This window comes from Fukomys damarensis, unplaced genomic scaffold (assembly GCF_012274545.1).
Source record: "Fukomys damarensis isolate Sample0158 unplaced genomic scaffold, DMR_v1.0_HiC HiC_scaffold_26, whole genome shotgun sequence".
Classification (NCBI taxonomy): Eukaryota; Metazoa; Chordata; class Mammalia; order Rodentia; family Bathyergidae; genus Fukomys; species Fukomys damarensis.
The window spans coordinates 18,059,066-18,075,436 of record NW_022900938.1 but is presented as its reverse complement, the minus strand read 5'-3'; the positions used below and the strand labels follow the sequence as shown (position 1 = coordinate 18,075,436).

The following is a 16,371-nucleotide window of genomic DNA, read 5'->3' as shown; positions in this document are numbered from 1 at the left end:
AATGTGAAAATCAGAAGACATCAATATACAGGATCACCCTTCACTTTAGTGTACTCTTAGTTATAATTATTAATCTGGGGAAACATGGGCAAAAGGTGAAGAATCAAATAGGACCTAAAGCTAAGAGTTGGGGAAAGTTTGTCTTTGTTGCATGTGCTGTTCAGCACCCAGACCCTGAAACTTCACCAGTCCTCATCGAGAGCTCTAGATAAAAATCTTTTGATGACATAGTTCTAAACTTATAATGAAAACAGATGAAAAAATAAAATTGTACTTTTTAAAAATTTTAATAAACTAGACCATGTCTACTCTAAAATGAGAATTAGCTCCCTGACAGCTTTCTCCAAAAATAAAGTGTTAATATGACCTCGAACAAAAGGACATATAGAATAGACTGTCAGTGCTGGAGAGAACTTTATAGTTAATCTAGCAGTCTTGCACCTTGTATAAATAAAGAGACTAAGTCCCAGAAAAAGTGAAGTGACTGGGACAAAGTGACACACTGAAAAACCCAGACTTTTAACTCAACTCCTGGTAAGTACGCTTTCCTGCTGCGTTGGAGTGCTCGGTGCTTCCTCCCTTTTCTGACAGTGAACCTGTGCTCTAGGACATGGGAGGCTCCCGTCTGCAGAACCTTGTCTGTCGTAGGAGTTAGGAAGTACACAGGCTGTGAGAGTTACTCAGCTATGTACACCTATGTGTGTTTGTATACATGTGTGAAATAGAACATCCTTAATATATTCTAAAATGATGGTGATGAACTTTCATTTGCTTCAGGGGCCTTAAAGCCTGTTCAGTGTTTGCCTGTTTGGTCAGCACTTTTAGTCACTCTATGCCCACATTTCTACCAGAGAAGAAACTGGTAGTTGACATGATACGCAGTGAGCTGTCATTTTGACCCACAGTGGGGCTGTGATGTGAATCAGCATCTGAACTTCCGCAGTGATGCAAGTTGCTTTGTCCAGGGAGCTCTTTCACTTACACATTTGAATTCTGGAAATCATCTAGCCAAGGAGAAGGAGAATTCATAAACATTTTAAGAAGTAAATGAAGTCTCCTGAAATTGCTTGATTTGAATCATCATTCTCTTGTATAAATGTCCTCTAGCACAGGCAACTCAGTACCTTGCATGTCCTGTGAGTTTCCTAGTGAGGTTGGAAACAATTTTGGCTCAGAACAAGTGATAAGGACCCATAAAAGTGGACCTCTCCCATCAGTACAGTGGAAAGCAGAACCAATGATAACTAAACTGCATGGCTTTGAACTGTTTAGAATATGAGTGTCCCTTTGAATGTGTTCAGTTAGCAGCCAACACTTACTTTGTGTGTGCATTTCCATCGCCTTCCAATACTTGCATAATTTCTGAGGGCTCCCTGGTCCTTACACTAGGCATCACTGGTGTAGACCTCAAAGGGAGTTTGAGAATTCGAAAAAGACTGTTAATGTGGCACAAGGACTTTTCAAAATATTTTATTTTTTTAGAATGTGTACTAATTGTCTTCCTTTAAAATGTATACGTATTTCTATAAAGTGACTAGACCCAGGCCCAGAAGTTTGCACAGGACAAATTTTTATTCGTAGTACTGAATGTCCGTCCCTCAGTGCTGCGTTAGAAGTCGTGGGCTCTCTGGCAGTGGCTTGAATGGGCAGGTGTAGGCCAGCCCTTGGAAGCATGACTTTGCCTAGTGACATGAGCTGGGTTGGAATGTGTCCTCTATTCCCAGCCTAAAGTCAACAAGACCGAAGCATCACTGCATTCTTAAACCTTGCCTCCTCGTGGTTTGTTTGTTCTTCCTTGCTGTCTTCTCTTTCTTCTTCTCCTTTTTTTCTTTCTTCTACAGATATTTATTGCGCACCATGTAGCCTTGAGAAGCAGAAGAGTGGTAGGTAAATTCTATGCCTGAAGAAATCACAGCAATCTCTAGTGGCAAACTGTGGTAAGTGCTAAAATAAAAACGCAGGTGCTGTGAGGCGGTGATAGAGATCCGGCCCAGCTTGCAGGACCAGGGAATACTTCTGTGGGGAAATGTCAGTTGGGCTGATTTGAGATTAACTAGATTTTATAAAGGAAAAGAAGTGTGTTCCCGGTAGAAGAAATTGAAGAATTAAAAGGAAGAGTAATGTGCGGGGAAACGGGCAAATCATGCCTAGATTTATAGGGCAAGGCTGAGATACTGGTCTCAACCCTGAGAGGGCTGCACTGTGCTCAGTGAACCGTCATGGCTATGTGTATCTTGGTGATTTTCGTGAGACAACATTAACCACACCGGTCTTTACCGACTTGCCAGCCTGGAGTGTTACCTCTGATCATTGTCGCCAACACAATCCCCAAAAAGGACAGAAAGTCCTCTGCAGCACTCAGGACGCTCCCTTTAAATATCAGTGAAAGAGCCAAGCACAGAGCCATTTGGTTATGGCAGCATGCTCTGCTGTGGACCCCACCGGGCTTGTGGTTCTTCAGTCTTCTCTGGCTGTCAGGTGTACATGGAGCTGGGGAGGGAGCACCTAGTGCCCAGCCCCTGGGATGCTAGAGGTCAACATGACTGTGAACACGGGGTGAGGCTGAGGTGTCAAAGTGCAGTCCTTCACAGTCTTGTGACTCCAGGTGGTAACAGGTGGCTTCAAGAATCTCGTGAGATCGGCTATATGCAACAAGAACGAGAGAAGAAAATTAGGAAATTTAGAGCAATGCCCGGTTCTTTCCACTTGCTCCTATTTATGAGAACAATTGTAACTGTTAAATGCATTTGATAGGCTCAAAACTTTTAGATCTTTTCCTCATCAGTGACCCTTGATACTGGGGGATGGATAAAGGTATTCTGTGGGCATGTTGACACAAGGCATCCTTGGGGCCCTGAGCACTAGAGGAAGAGGAAGCCAGACGGTCAGTGCTATTTTTGCTTTTTTGCCAGGGCATTGCAAACTGTGAAAGCAAAGTTCCTCATTTTCTCCTGAATGTCACGATCCTATTACCTCTTCACGTTCCCCACCTCACCTCCCCCATATTCTTGAGCTTTATTATAAGATGAAATGGTTACTAAAAGAAAATGTGGAGCAACACATGGCACATCTTACACTCTACTAGTCATTGTACTTTATGTAAGTAGAAGGCATGCCCTGTCTTTGCAAGTAGTTTGCAGATCTGCAGGTTCCATATGGGGCAAAGAAGAATGCCAACCTGGAGAAAAGAACATTAGCTAACAACTGGAGGCCAAGAAAAGTGCCATGGTATGATGGGTTCTATAAACAAGACGTCCTTAAGCGTTTGCTATGTCCTAGTCACTGTGCTAGGCATTTAAGGGCATAGGAAAGTTTCAGGCAGCCAGGGAATTTACATTTTGAGACCAGCTGTGAATTTAATCAGTATAAAAAATGTCAAGTAATTGAAGACAAGAACAGATGAGGCATCAGAAGGTGATATGTGATTTATTATTGCCAAATGAATAGTGCTGCCAGTGAAGTGATTTTCTTCACTAGCTCGCAGACTCCCTAATGATGAGGACCATGGCTGGTATCTTTGCAATGACTGGCACAATGGTAGTCATTGAGTAAATATTGGAAGGAGAAAAGGAGAAAAAGGAAGAAAAGGGAGGGAGGAGGCATGCATGATTTAAGTCTAGGGCCACTGAAGTTTTAAACACAGTGATTTTTACTTGTTTAGCTTTCCTAAAAGGGTGTCCTTTATGCACAGTAAAGTATATGTTTGATTTTTTGCTTATAGCAATTTCCAAAACACCTGTGGAGAAAGATCTAGAACATTTCTAGCACACTAGAAGTTTTTTTTCAAACCCTGTCAGCTATGCCCCCAACAGTAACTGCCATTCTGACTACTGTCACTACATATTAATTTAGCTGGTCTTTGCACTTCATATAAATGAAATTATACAGCTGAGCCTGTTGATAGAAACTTGTAATGCCAGCAGTCTGGAAGGCAGGATGATCCCAAGTTCAAGTCCAGCCTGGACAGCTTAGCAAGACCCTATCTCAAAATAAAAAATAAAAAAGGGATGAGGATGTAGCTCAGGGTGAAGACCCTCAGTTCAGTTGCCAGTATGGGATGTGGGGGAGAGTTATACAGTGTCTTTTGTGTTAAGAGTCACACATGTTTTTGCTGTTGCCTACAGTAGTACACTTTTTCATTTTTCTGTATTATTCCACTGTGCGAATATTCTACAATATTCGTGATATTCTATTCATTTTTTCCAAAAATAAGGATGTTTCTTCTCCATCATAACTGGGGTGAGTGAGGTGGACCTTTACCAGCCTTATACAGGGGCTCAGCAGTGGCAAGGGCTATCTCTATTTTTCCTCCCTAATGATATGCATCTCAGTTCCTTTCATCATCGTTGTTCTGAGTTCTTCCCTCAGGATTATGTCTTCACCTGACTCCAACCTGCAGCTTCCTGTCTTGCATCACTTGGTGTGCAGAACTTTATGTAGCTCTTGTTCTCTTATGTGTCAGTATCAGCAGAATATAGTGCAGCTTTTTGCTCCTTCAACTTCTCTTTAATTCAGCTGCCAGTGCATCCTAGAGGAATAGGCGGACGGAAGGGACGGCACAGGACAAGGCACAGCTGGAGGAGGCGTGGGAGGACTCATGCCCTCTTGGGACGTGCCGCCTACCCCGGCACCTCCTTGCGCTCACCAGCCTGGAAGTGCCTACAATATTTCTTCCTAGTGAGCATTTGGAGTAGTTCAACTTTGGGAGTTGTGTGAGTACTGTGAACTGGAACTTCATGAACTTGCACTCATTTCTCTTGGGTATTGTCATGGTCTGGGTCTAGATGTCCCCCTGAAGCCTTGTGAGATCAAAGGTCGCTTTTTCAAAGGTGGCTGAATCTAGAGCGTGTGATGCTGGGATTAAGGGCCTGTGACTGTTAACCAGTACACTGACTGATTTGGTACCGCCAAATCCTGGTAATCTGGATAAGATAAAAGAGGCAGAAAGACGCCGTTAAGGTCCCCTTGTTGCTTTGCTACCTTCTCGCTGCCAAGTCATCCTGCCGTGGAGCCAGCCGATGATGGACCAAAACTTCTGTGAACTGTAAGCCAAATAAACCTTTCCCCCCTTGTCTTTGGGCGTTGGGTATTTTGTAACTTAGAAAAGTAACTTAGGTGTATATCCAGGTCTAGAAGTGCTGACTCATTCTGTATTATTACCTTTAGAAGATATTGCCAAACATTTTTCTAAACATGCCAGTTTATGTTCCCACCAACAATGTAAGAGTTTAAATATATATTCTGAGCTGTTTAATAGGTATCAGCACAGTTCCTTCAAACTGTCTAAAGATTCTTTTCATTATAACCCAAGGGAAAGACAGATTAAAGTTTTCCCGTATCAATTTCTACTTCTAAACACTGAACCTTTTCTCACCTTGTCAAGTCCTCGTTATATTACAGAATAAGTTCCGTAAAGCCAAAACTCTGACCTCTCACTGCCATATTCTCAGGACCAGGTACAGTGTAAGCATCCAGCCAGGATTTAAGTGGATCCCAAGGTGGGCCTATAGTTAGAAAGATAGATACAGGGGAGCAAAGCATAGTGTCAGCCAGCTGTGGAATTCTGACTGTTCTTAGAGACCGTAACTCCTAACTGTGTCACTTGCCAGTTTCAAAAGGTCATTCATCTCACAGACGCAACTGAGAGTCTGCTTTGTGCTGAGAAATCTTGTTGTACTGTTGCTGCTAAATAAAATCAAGGACTTCAGGTAGGGCTAGTGATACCACAGTGGCAGGGCCCAAGATAGGTTGGTGGCAGCCACTTCCTTCAGCTGCTTGAGTAGGACAGTGTGGACTGCGTTGTGGTGAAAGGGAGACCATGATAGGGGCCTGCGTCGGGTCTGGTGGTGGGCTCAGGTCAGGTCCTCGCCCTATAGGACAGTGGGTTCCTTCCATGAAGTTCTTCGGTTTGGCTCCATTAGTAAAGGCAGCTTGTGCTCCTCAGACAAAGGCCTTATTATCTAGAATATATAAAGAACTCAAAACAATCACCCCCCCAAATATAAAGACCCAATTCAAAAATGGGCATCTGAAATGAACAGACATTTCTCAGACAAAGAAGTAAAAGCAGCAAGTAAATATATGAAAAAATTTCCACATCACTGGTCATTTGAGAGATGCAGATGAAAACAACACTCAGATTCTACCTCACCCCACACAGAATGGCTGCTATCAAGCAATCAACCAATAACAAATGTTGGCAGGGTTGTGGGGAGAAAGGAACCCTTCTCCATTGTTGGTGGGAGTGCAGACTGGTGGAACCACTGTGGAAATCAATATGGAGATACCTCAAAGAGCTGGGACTAGAGGTTCCATTTGACCCAGCCATCCCTCTGCTGGGTATTTTTCCAAAAGAATTAAAAGAATCATATCACAGTGACATATGTGCACCTGTGTTTATAGCAGCACAGTTTGTAATGGCTAAAACATGGAAACAGCCCATTTGCCCATCAGTTGGAAACTGGATAAAGATGTGGTTTTTCTATAAAATGGAATGCTACTCAGCCATAAAGAATGAGAAATTAGAGTCATTCATAGGAAAATGGATACATTTTGAGGCTATACTCCTAAGTGAAATAAATAAGTCACACAGGTGTAAATACTGAATAGTTTCTCTGGTGTGAATAAACTGTAATAGTACATAAGATCCTAGTGAGATAATGAACAATGTGAAATAGGAAGAAAAGGGCTAAAGGTGTAGGGGAAGTGGGAAGGGTGGGGGAAAAGTAATAAGGGAAAAGAAAAAAGTATGAGAAAATGAAAAAATGTGACTGGCAGTACAGTAGGTTTGTTTATGCCAGCATTGCCACAAACGTGAGTAACGCAGGCACGATGACCTTTCCATCGCTGTGATATCATCAGGAGACGGGAGCTTTTTAGCTTCCTTGTGGTCTTATGGAGTCACCATCATACAAGGGTAATTGAAAAACACAGTGAACGCTTACATTTTTAAAATTTGTTACAGTAAAAGACATGTTGCCATTAATCCCCCTCAAAACACTGCATCACTCCAAACACACTTATTCAATCATTCTTGCTACTTTCTGAAACCGTTTTGGGAGTCCTTTTCTGTAAGTGTCCTAGGAGCTGTGATGAAAACTAGTGAATGCTGCTGTCAAGTGCCATCGAAGGAAAGGCAGGTTGTTAAAACCTTTCGCTGTGTCCTCATCCTACTTATTCACTGGGTCTGGCACCCTGGACTTCAGGTTCTTCCCCAAAATCAAAATGACTGTGGAAGGTAAATGTTTTGATTTGACTTAGAACATCCCTTGGGGCAGCCATCACAGCTCAAGGAAGGACATGAATAGACATGAATATGGCAGTCCATTGTTGACCAAAACATCATTATGTGACACACCGATTGTATCTACAATCTCCAAAGCAATTTGAGCTAGGTTTTATTAGCATAAATCTCCATCTTTCAGACAAATGACTTGAGGATGAACCAGGGTGAGTAACTTGCAGGTGGTTTCATTGTTGAAAAATATCAACACTGAGATTTGAGCCACACCTGTTTAACTCCAAGACCTGGGTTCTTTTTTCATGGACTTCCACTTATGCCCAGATAAAGCTCTTAATTTCCAGAAAATTGCTGTTATGTCGTGACCTAGGCTACCCTGTTTTCCCATCAGTTGATGTCAAATTAAATTTCCAGAAGAACATTTTGAATTGTAATGAATGGCATTGTTCATTGCATCAACATATAAACATTTATTCCAGTTTTACTGCCAGTACTATCTGTAAAATACAGGAAGGATTAGTCATAAGAATAATAATATGCCTAGTTTAGTGGCTAAATTGTGGTGTGGCCTAATCAAACAAGTAAGTCACTGTGGAAACCAAACAGAAATCTAAATGAAGAGTGTTACAGTAAAAGAACTAAGAAATAGGACATTTTGAAATAATTCTATCACTGTTGCACAGAAAACAAAAGCAACTCAAGAGAAACTTGTTTAGGATTATTCAATTACAACCATGATGAAAGACAATACAGATTAAATAAACTTTATACTTCTTTAGGATCTCTTATATAATTTTAAAACATTGCATAATTTATGGCAGTGCCACTAGCAGTGTTTGCTCAACGTACCAGCTTTTAAACATTATCTTGACCCGAGTTTACACATGACCAACATAGTTACACTTTAAAAATATATATAATATTTTAAAGACTGAGCAGTCTTAATATGGAAGAGTCTCCTGAAGCCTGCCCAGGGATTTAGTTGCCATTCCAGTCATCCAATAGATACTTGTAACATGATGCCAAAGTCTGAATGTTCCAGACGCCACTGAAAGCTATACCAGAGAGATCACTCAACAGAAAACTTCCCATTAACACAACTTGAGTCAAGACAGCCCTGTGGAGTCTGTTCCTCCATCTGGGTTTAGAATATCTCTTCTGGCATGGCTTGAGGCTTAGGGAAATTACTTATGTCTAAGAATGCATATTAAAACTTACATAACAGTTTGTGACCTGAGTAGGGAATGAAATGCCACCTGTGAACCCAGGACTGAGACAGTGGGCAGCTGTCCAGTGATCTGGCAGCCACACACTGACCACCACAGCCTTGGACTTCGCAGAAGAGTGAAGTCAGCCTCAACTCTGTGATCCAGTAAGCACTTTAAGTCAGCACCAAAGTGGTATGTTAGGCTTTGTGAACTTCGGCTCAAATGCCATCCTACTGCTAATGTTTCCAGATTGTTTTGTTAACGTTTGCCTGTCTGGGGACTGGTGGGCTCTGAAATATGTCAAATTCTCTGGCTTATACATTTTGAGTATTTAAAGTTTAAGGCAGATTAGATATGATGACGGAAATTATCCTTTATCCTCAAATCCTGAGAGCTTTTTATCCAAAGCCCAGAGACAAACAGTGTTTTGACTCTATATTAATGGAAAGAGAAGACCAAGTATCTTATAATTTGCCTGACTTGGAAGTATATCCATTACATTAATGAGAGGGAAGCTTTTAATACACCACTGTTATAGTTGTTGGCAAGTACTGGATGGTCAATATAAACAGTGGTTTCTTTGCTCTGCAAGCAGCATTAAAATTCTCATTTTATAAGAAGACAAGTCTTGCTACATATCTTTTTTTAACTAAAGCTTTTCTTCAGCAGAGTTCATCTGAGTGCACGCACTTGTCCATTTGTGATCAGCCGCAATGAGCTCTAGCACACATTAGCATCGTTCTTGCATTCAGTAGCAAAAAGCAGGAGCACCTGCCACGTTACATACATCCCCATGGTGCAGGCAGGCTTATGGAGATGGAGCATATATGGACACAGCCCTCACAGAGCCTCCAGTCTTGAAAAGAAAAGACCTTTGTGTCATCTCTGATCAAGATAGATTGCAGAATTTCTAGCAGTTGCTAAGAACCTGAACAATTACTTCTCCTTGGCCATGGGAGTTGGTTTCCTACTATCCTTCAGGGTCTGAAAGAAAGAATGGAATATAGACATTGGAAGTGCAAGGGGAATGTTGTTCTACTTAGAGGAAGCACACAAAGGAGGCAAAGAATGGGTATCATTGGGGAGTTGAAAGACAGCCCATGTGGTTGCAGATTTCAGGAAGCATACAATGGAAGCCACAGATGGAGTGTTAGTGGGGGGCTGGGGTTATATAATGGAAGACCTTAGGCTAAGAAACTGGAACTTTTCCCTCTTTTTCCCTAGTTTCAATGCTAACTCGGATATTTTAACCTAATATCTCATTATTAGCAAATAATGTCTAATTGTTGTCAAATTATTATTTGGCAGTTTTATCGGGAATAAAAATACTCCACAGTATTTATGGCATGGCTCAAAATAGCTATTTTTGGCTTGTAATTTTTGACAGGGGCCATCCCAAGTACGCTGCGTGACCACTTCACTCATGTGCTCATTAAGATTCCTCCTTGGGTTCAGTGGTGTTAGGATCTACATTTTACAGTGATTTTCTTTGCCCAGTTGGATGATACTAATGCCCAACTTCAGATTAGGCACATTGTAAGCCATGAAGAGGCCATTGATTTGCTGCCTAGAAGACAGCAGCTCTGGTTTTTTCTGTTCAAAGGAATTATATTCATGTACCTGTGACGAGTGTGCCTTAGAAATATTCTAGGTTGCTGTTTTAGCTCTTGAAAGCTATTGGAGGAAACTTATCAGATAAGCTTCACTTTTCAGTTGATAAAAATATTAATGCGAAGGGCCATCCTTCTTGGAATTCTCCACGTAATGACTCAGCTGAATGAAGCCAGAGGCTCCTGTGATCAAGGTTGATTTGATGTTCTCTGTAATGATCCCTTTCAGCCTCTCTTAATCAATAAATGACTACAATTATAGGAAGCAAGCACTTATGTAGTTTTAAGTGATATATATATGAACTGATTCAATCCTCAGGATAATCCTAAGAGGTAGTAGGTACAGTTACCGCTCCATCTTTCCAGGACATGAAATGGGGGCACTAAGAAGCAGTGTAATTTGCCCAGGGTCCCATTACTGGTAATTGGCTGAGCCAGAATTTGAACCTAGGCAGTCACACTTGAGAGTCTTTACCCTTGACCTTATTAAAATCCAAGCACACCAGTAAGAATATACCTGGATTTCATTACGTAAACACAATGTATGATTAAATATCCATGGCTATTGATTCTGTAGAGTGTAAAGCTATGGATATAAGAAATTACACACTGATATTATAGGATACGGACACCAGAAATGTAGTTAGCGCCCTTTTGTTGTTCGTGCATAATTGTATGCTTGAGCAAGGCTTCACAGAGGAGGCACTTGAGCTTTGAACTAGAACAAAAGAATGCTTACGTGTTCACCAGCCAGAGAAGAGCATTCCAAATAGAGGGGAAGAGAATGTCACACACACAAGCGGGAAGAGGTGAAGTGCTATTCATTGTCCGTATCTCCAGGAAAATATGAGTCAGTATCCAAAGCAGGCCTGCGATTCAGATATAGGAGTGTAACCAAGATGCAATTTAAAATTACCTAAGGGAAGGTTTAAAAATTGTCCTCTAAAGGAGCGTGGGTCTTCTCTGTGCTGTTGTAATAGGATTATGCAGACTGAGTAATGTATAATGAACGGACGTTTTTTGGCTCAAGAGTTCTGCAGGCTGGAAAATCCAAGGTCCAGGTGCCAGTGTCTGGTGACAGCCTCCTTGTGGCATCAGAACAGCGCAGAAGGCATCACCGGGTTGAAGGAGGAGGGTGAGGGGGGGATGAGAGGGACCGCAGACTACACCTGCAATGACAGCATCCGTCCATTCATGCCCTCCTGACAAACACACTTTTTACAGGTTCCACCTCCAGATACTGTCACAATGGCAGTTAAATGGAAAGAAGTTCAAACCACAGAAGACAAATTTTTGTATCCAAGCAGAGTTCCCAGGGTCTCTGAAGCTCTCAAGACTTTATGTCCACAGGTCCTTCCCCTGAAGCAGTACAGTGTATTTGAGCAAGAGGACAACACAATTAAATACATGCTTTAAGAAAGGTGACTCCGATGACAGTGAAAGATGTTTTGTAGGAGAGAATGGGAGCAGAAAAATGAAATAGTAATGAAAAAGTAACTGTAGTTTCTAGTTTAAGGATAGATAATGAGGTCATTATCTAAGGAATACAAGGAGAAGAAAGGGATTAAGGTAGAAAATAATGGGCTTGATTTTTCAAACTCAGTGAGTTGTAGGTTCCTGTGATAGATTTTAATGGAAATGGCCAGTAGGCAGTTGGAAATGCAGTCTGGAAAAGAGGTTAGCTGTGGGAGAGGGATTTAACAGTCTCCCTCTAGCAAAGAGTAGCTTCCGACTTTCCAAAGGAGGCAAGACCTCCAAGGGTAACCTACAAGGGGAGGAAAAGGGCAGAGGAGGAGGAGCCAATAAGTCTGACTTGGCAAGAAGAGACTCGGGAGAGCAGCTACAATATTGTAACACTTGAGCGCTTCCTATATGCCTGGTCTTAACTCTTTACACCCATGCATGTACTTAATTCTCACACAACTCCATAGAGGACACACATTTACAGATGAGGAGCCCAAGGCACGGACAGGTGAAATAACTTGGAGAAGATCACAGAGCTAGTAAGTCACTTGCAATGGTAGGTTAGCAGAAGCAGCATTAAACCAATGTAAAAATTTTTTGGATAACTTTTATAGATTAAATATACATTAGTAAGCTGTGATGATCCCCAGCCTTACTTTCTAGTGATCATTAGAATTATGGAGAAATTTTGATCTGAGACTTTCATGAATTTCCAAATTCCCTGCCTTTGTCTCACACAAATATTCTGTTATGATTTACGAGTTTCTTAAATATATTTTGATGTAATATGTTAAGCTTTCACTGAAGTTTTCTTTCAGTTAATGAGTATATTTGGCATGTGTTGGAGGGCTCTTTGAATTGGTTTCATAGTCACATTTTTGATATTTCCATATAGAAAATATGTTAAACTGTCTCCAGTGATTTGAGATATCACCAAGTTCTCCATTCTCTTTTAAAGTTACACACTATTTCTCTCGTCTCTTTGAGTCCGTCACTTCCTTAAAACCTTTTTATTTTGTTTGCCCTTTTATCATCCATTGGCAGTGAAAATTTTCTTTGCAGCCAATTTTATCAGAAGAGTATTTTCTCACTTGGTCAGAGTTGGGCACATTAAGGAGTGAAAAGCAAATGAAACTGGCCCAGGCTACCGCAGCTGGACTGTCTGGTGGACAGGATCTGCACACTACAGCTCAGCTACCTGTCTTTATTAAATAAATTGATTTGTTAAAATAATTTGACTCCAAGGGCCGGGGATTTAGCTCAGCGGTTCGGTGGCCTGCCTTGCAAGCGCAAGGACCCAAGTTCAATCCCTAGTACCAAAAAAAAAAAAAAAAAAAAAAATTGACTCCAATTACAGCTGTTGAATTTGTATTGAGTTATAGCTACAAAATTCATATTTGTTTAGTTTTGGGGTACCGGGAATTGAACTTGGATCCTTGCACTTGAGAGGCAGGTGGAAGAACCACTGAGCTAAATACCCAGCCACACAATTTCTGCTTTAATTGCAGTGTCAAGGTTTGACCAGTGACACTGTTAGGAAACAATAAACAATTACTCAATTTTAAATGGTCAGGTGTACTAGAGCTCAAATACCTTTTGTTTTTGTTTTTTGTTTTGAGACAGGGTCTCGCTATATAGTTGAGACTGACCTGGAACTCACTATGTAGCCCAGGCTGATCTCACAGCAATCCTCCTGCCTCAGCCTCCTGAGTGCTGGGATTACAGGCATGCACCACCATGCCCGGCTCAAATACCTTTTATTAACAAAATCCAGCCATGCTTATTTATTTATTTACATATTAATCTATGGCTGCTTTCTTGCTACAATTACAGAGTTGAATAGTTGTACCCACATAACCTAAAATATTTACTGATCTGGATCTTTACAGGAAGATGTTGCTGACATGCTCTGGAGTATACTGCTTTCAGAAGATTAGGATATGTTTTAAGCATATTTACAGTGCTGTAGAGTTAATGGGATTCTCAAGTTTTTATACAGTTTCATTCACCTGAAACAGAAATTCCAAGTGATTTCTGTCATACTTATCCTATAAAATGGAAGTTGCCAAGGGCATAATGAAATTGTAGACTTCCTTAAGTAATGTGTAATCAGAATTTTTACCTGTATGATCAGTCATCTCGTTTTTTGTTAAGGTTAATGAAACTATTTAGTTGGAGAGGGAAAAAAATCCTTTGAATGTTTAATAGGCACCAGGTCCTTCCTCTGCTTGGCGTTTGGAATTTGGAGAAATACTTCCCAGCCATCAGACAGTTGCATACCTATTTGAGCTAAGGATATAGGGGGGTGTATACAGGTTTTATGCAGATGCTGTGACATTTTGTAGAAAAGACTTGAGCATCCTCAGATTTTGGTATCTGAAGGGAGCCCTGGAACCAGTCCCCAGCACACCCTGAGGGCTGACTGATTCTCTTTAATTTACCTGGATCAGGGTTTCAAAGAAAAAATGCAATTGTTCTATTTCCCACTGATTATTTTGAGATGAAAAAAAAAAAAAAGTCCATTCCCAGAACCAAGGGAGGATGAGGCAAAAGGATGGCAAGTTCAAGCTCTGCCTGGGCAACTTTTAAACTTAGCAAAACCCTGGCAAACAAAAAAAAATTTTTTTTAATTAAAAAAAAAAAATAGGTAAGGTGATCTAGCTCAGTGTGAAGGCCCTGGGCTTAATGCCCAGTACCACCACCAAAAGAAAGAAAGAAAAACAAAAAAGAAAATCCTCAGGGCTGTATGGACTCAGTCAGCCCTGTCAGATGTCAGTTATTAGTTACTCACTGGCCTGGCCTGGTGCCCACTCTCCCACTAGCTGCCACGTCCCTCTGGGCCACAGATGAGGCTCTTCTGGATATGTTCTGCCAGTGGGTCTGCCTTCTGAAGCATGACCGTGTGACTTCTTACTCTGGACTTTGCTCCTGATATTGTACAGCTCACAGTGAAATGAAATGCAGCATTCACCATCATTAAGACTCGCACTGTTCCAAACTTCCTATCAGGGGCCCCTCCTCAAACTCTCCTTTTTTGAACGTTCAGCTCTGAGTACTAGACCTATAGACTACGCTTTCCCATCACTTAATTTTCATACGCTTTCTCACTGAAATGTCTTTTATTCATCCCTGCTGGACCATTTCCTGCCTGACTACTCATCTTTCAAATGTCTCCGCTTCTGAACAACTTCCTCTAAGCTACTTCCCTCTCAGCCCACAGACTCCATGCTAAAATTTGTATGCCCATGCCATGAATACCCACAACACACATTTTCAGATTTTATAATTTAAAAGGATTATTCACATGCTTTTCTCATTATGTTTAGCTAATCTCTCAGTGGCCTAAAGGAAGGAGGCCTGTTTTTTATATTTCTAGATTCCTCTTTAGTCGCTGGGTTTGATTTTTTAATGTCATAATTCCATACTTGATTTACTATTGAGTATATCAATCAATCACTATTTATGGAAACTGATATGCTGTTTCAGCTGATGCATTTTAATTTCTGTAATAAATTCTAGCATTAATGAAATCAGACACATTTCAAGAAAGGTGGGATAGTCAGTCATTAGGTAACAGTGACTGGGGTGTATATTTTTCATCTTCAGGACAACCTGTTTCCATAAAATGTATTGAATTGCAGTACTAAAATGTATTCTCTAAGATTGAGGTACAGGGTAGAAACCCTTGGTGTACTTGGATTATCACAGGGAAGAAGGACAAAAATAAGTTCCGTATCAAAACACTGCTGTCAGTGAAAAAAGTAAAACAGTGATCTTTTCACCACCTTGCATGGTGGTGATAGATAAAATAAACAAGTTAGCAAAGAAAGGTCTTGAAGTATGTCTTGGGCTACATATTTTTTTAAAAAGCAATACAAGTATAAGATGTTTATCCCTAAATTGAAACCAATTCTTTATAGAAGTAATGTCAGCATTGAAATAAAACCACAGGCCACATATGTACAGAAAATAGCATCTCATTTCAAAGTCAAAAAGCATCTAATTTCTTTTTTTTTCCCTTGTGAAATGGATTTGATATATAAGTTATTGGCATTGTGTAAACACTCTTCTGGTTATTACTGTTGTCTTTGTCTTTACTGTTTTTACAAAACTTTCCTTTATTATTTTACAGAGTGATGGAGCTTGTTTTGTCATGTCTCCATTTGGCGACTCATTGGTCACATCTGGCTCCTGGTCAGGGAAACAAAGATGTTGCATCTAAGGGACAAACACCACTGCTCTGTTGTCTGAGCAGCCCACCGGGACCATGAGTCCAACCCCAATAAAAAATTAGAGGGACAGAGTATCTCTTGGTGCAAGCCCCAAAGCTATGTGGTGCTTTTCTTTATCTGTTTTGTTTTTTCTCTTTCTCTACCTTGTTCTTGACTTGTTTCCCGGAGGAGTCTCTCTAGCAAAGTTTGTTTTTAACACTAGAAGACCTGTTGATGCTCCTATGCTATTTTCTTGTCTGCAGCCCGCTGTCCCACACATACATTTACTTAGTAGCTGTATGGTACAGTCTTGTCTTTGATAGAATATGCCATGGACTCTGACAGGCTTAAATAAGAAATGAGAGGAAGGTGTGGAGAATGCGCTAGACAAGGACGCGGTGTATAGGAGGCAAGATTCAAGCTGTGGGACGATTAGTCACCAGGATTAATAATTCTGTTGCTAAGATAATGGATCATTTGCTTCCTGAATGAGCCATTCAGAAGGAACCATTGACTTTCCAGAGTCTCTTACCTGAGTACTGGTTGGTGTGGGTTGAATTTATTTAAATCCATCTTTCCAACCTTTACATCTTTTCACTTATTAGTATCTTAGAAGGAAGATGTTGGAAACTTTTTTG

At 40.8% G+C, this 16,371-nt stretch overlaps 1 protein-coding gene across 7 annotated transcripts in view; it reads left to right on the top strand.

Annotated features, from left to right (window-relative positions):
• The first annotated feature begins 1,844 nt into the window (after positions 1-1,844).
• The window catches only part of Osbpl6 (oxysterol binding protein like 6), a 117,110-nt gene continuing 102,583 nt past the window's right edge, over positions 1,845-16,371 (top strand). For all 7 annotated transcript variants that reach the window (XM_010636770.1, XM_010636768.1, XM_010636767.1 and 4 more), the window contains exon 1: positions 1,845-1,937. The gene's annotated coding sequence lies outside the window, so the exon portion shown is untranslated. The remainder of the gene's footprint in view (positions 1,938-16,371) is intronic.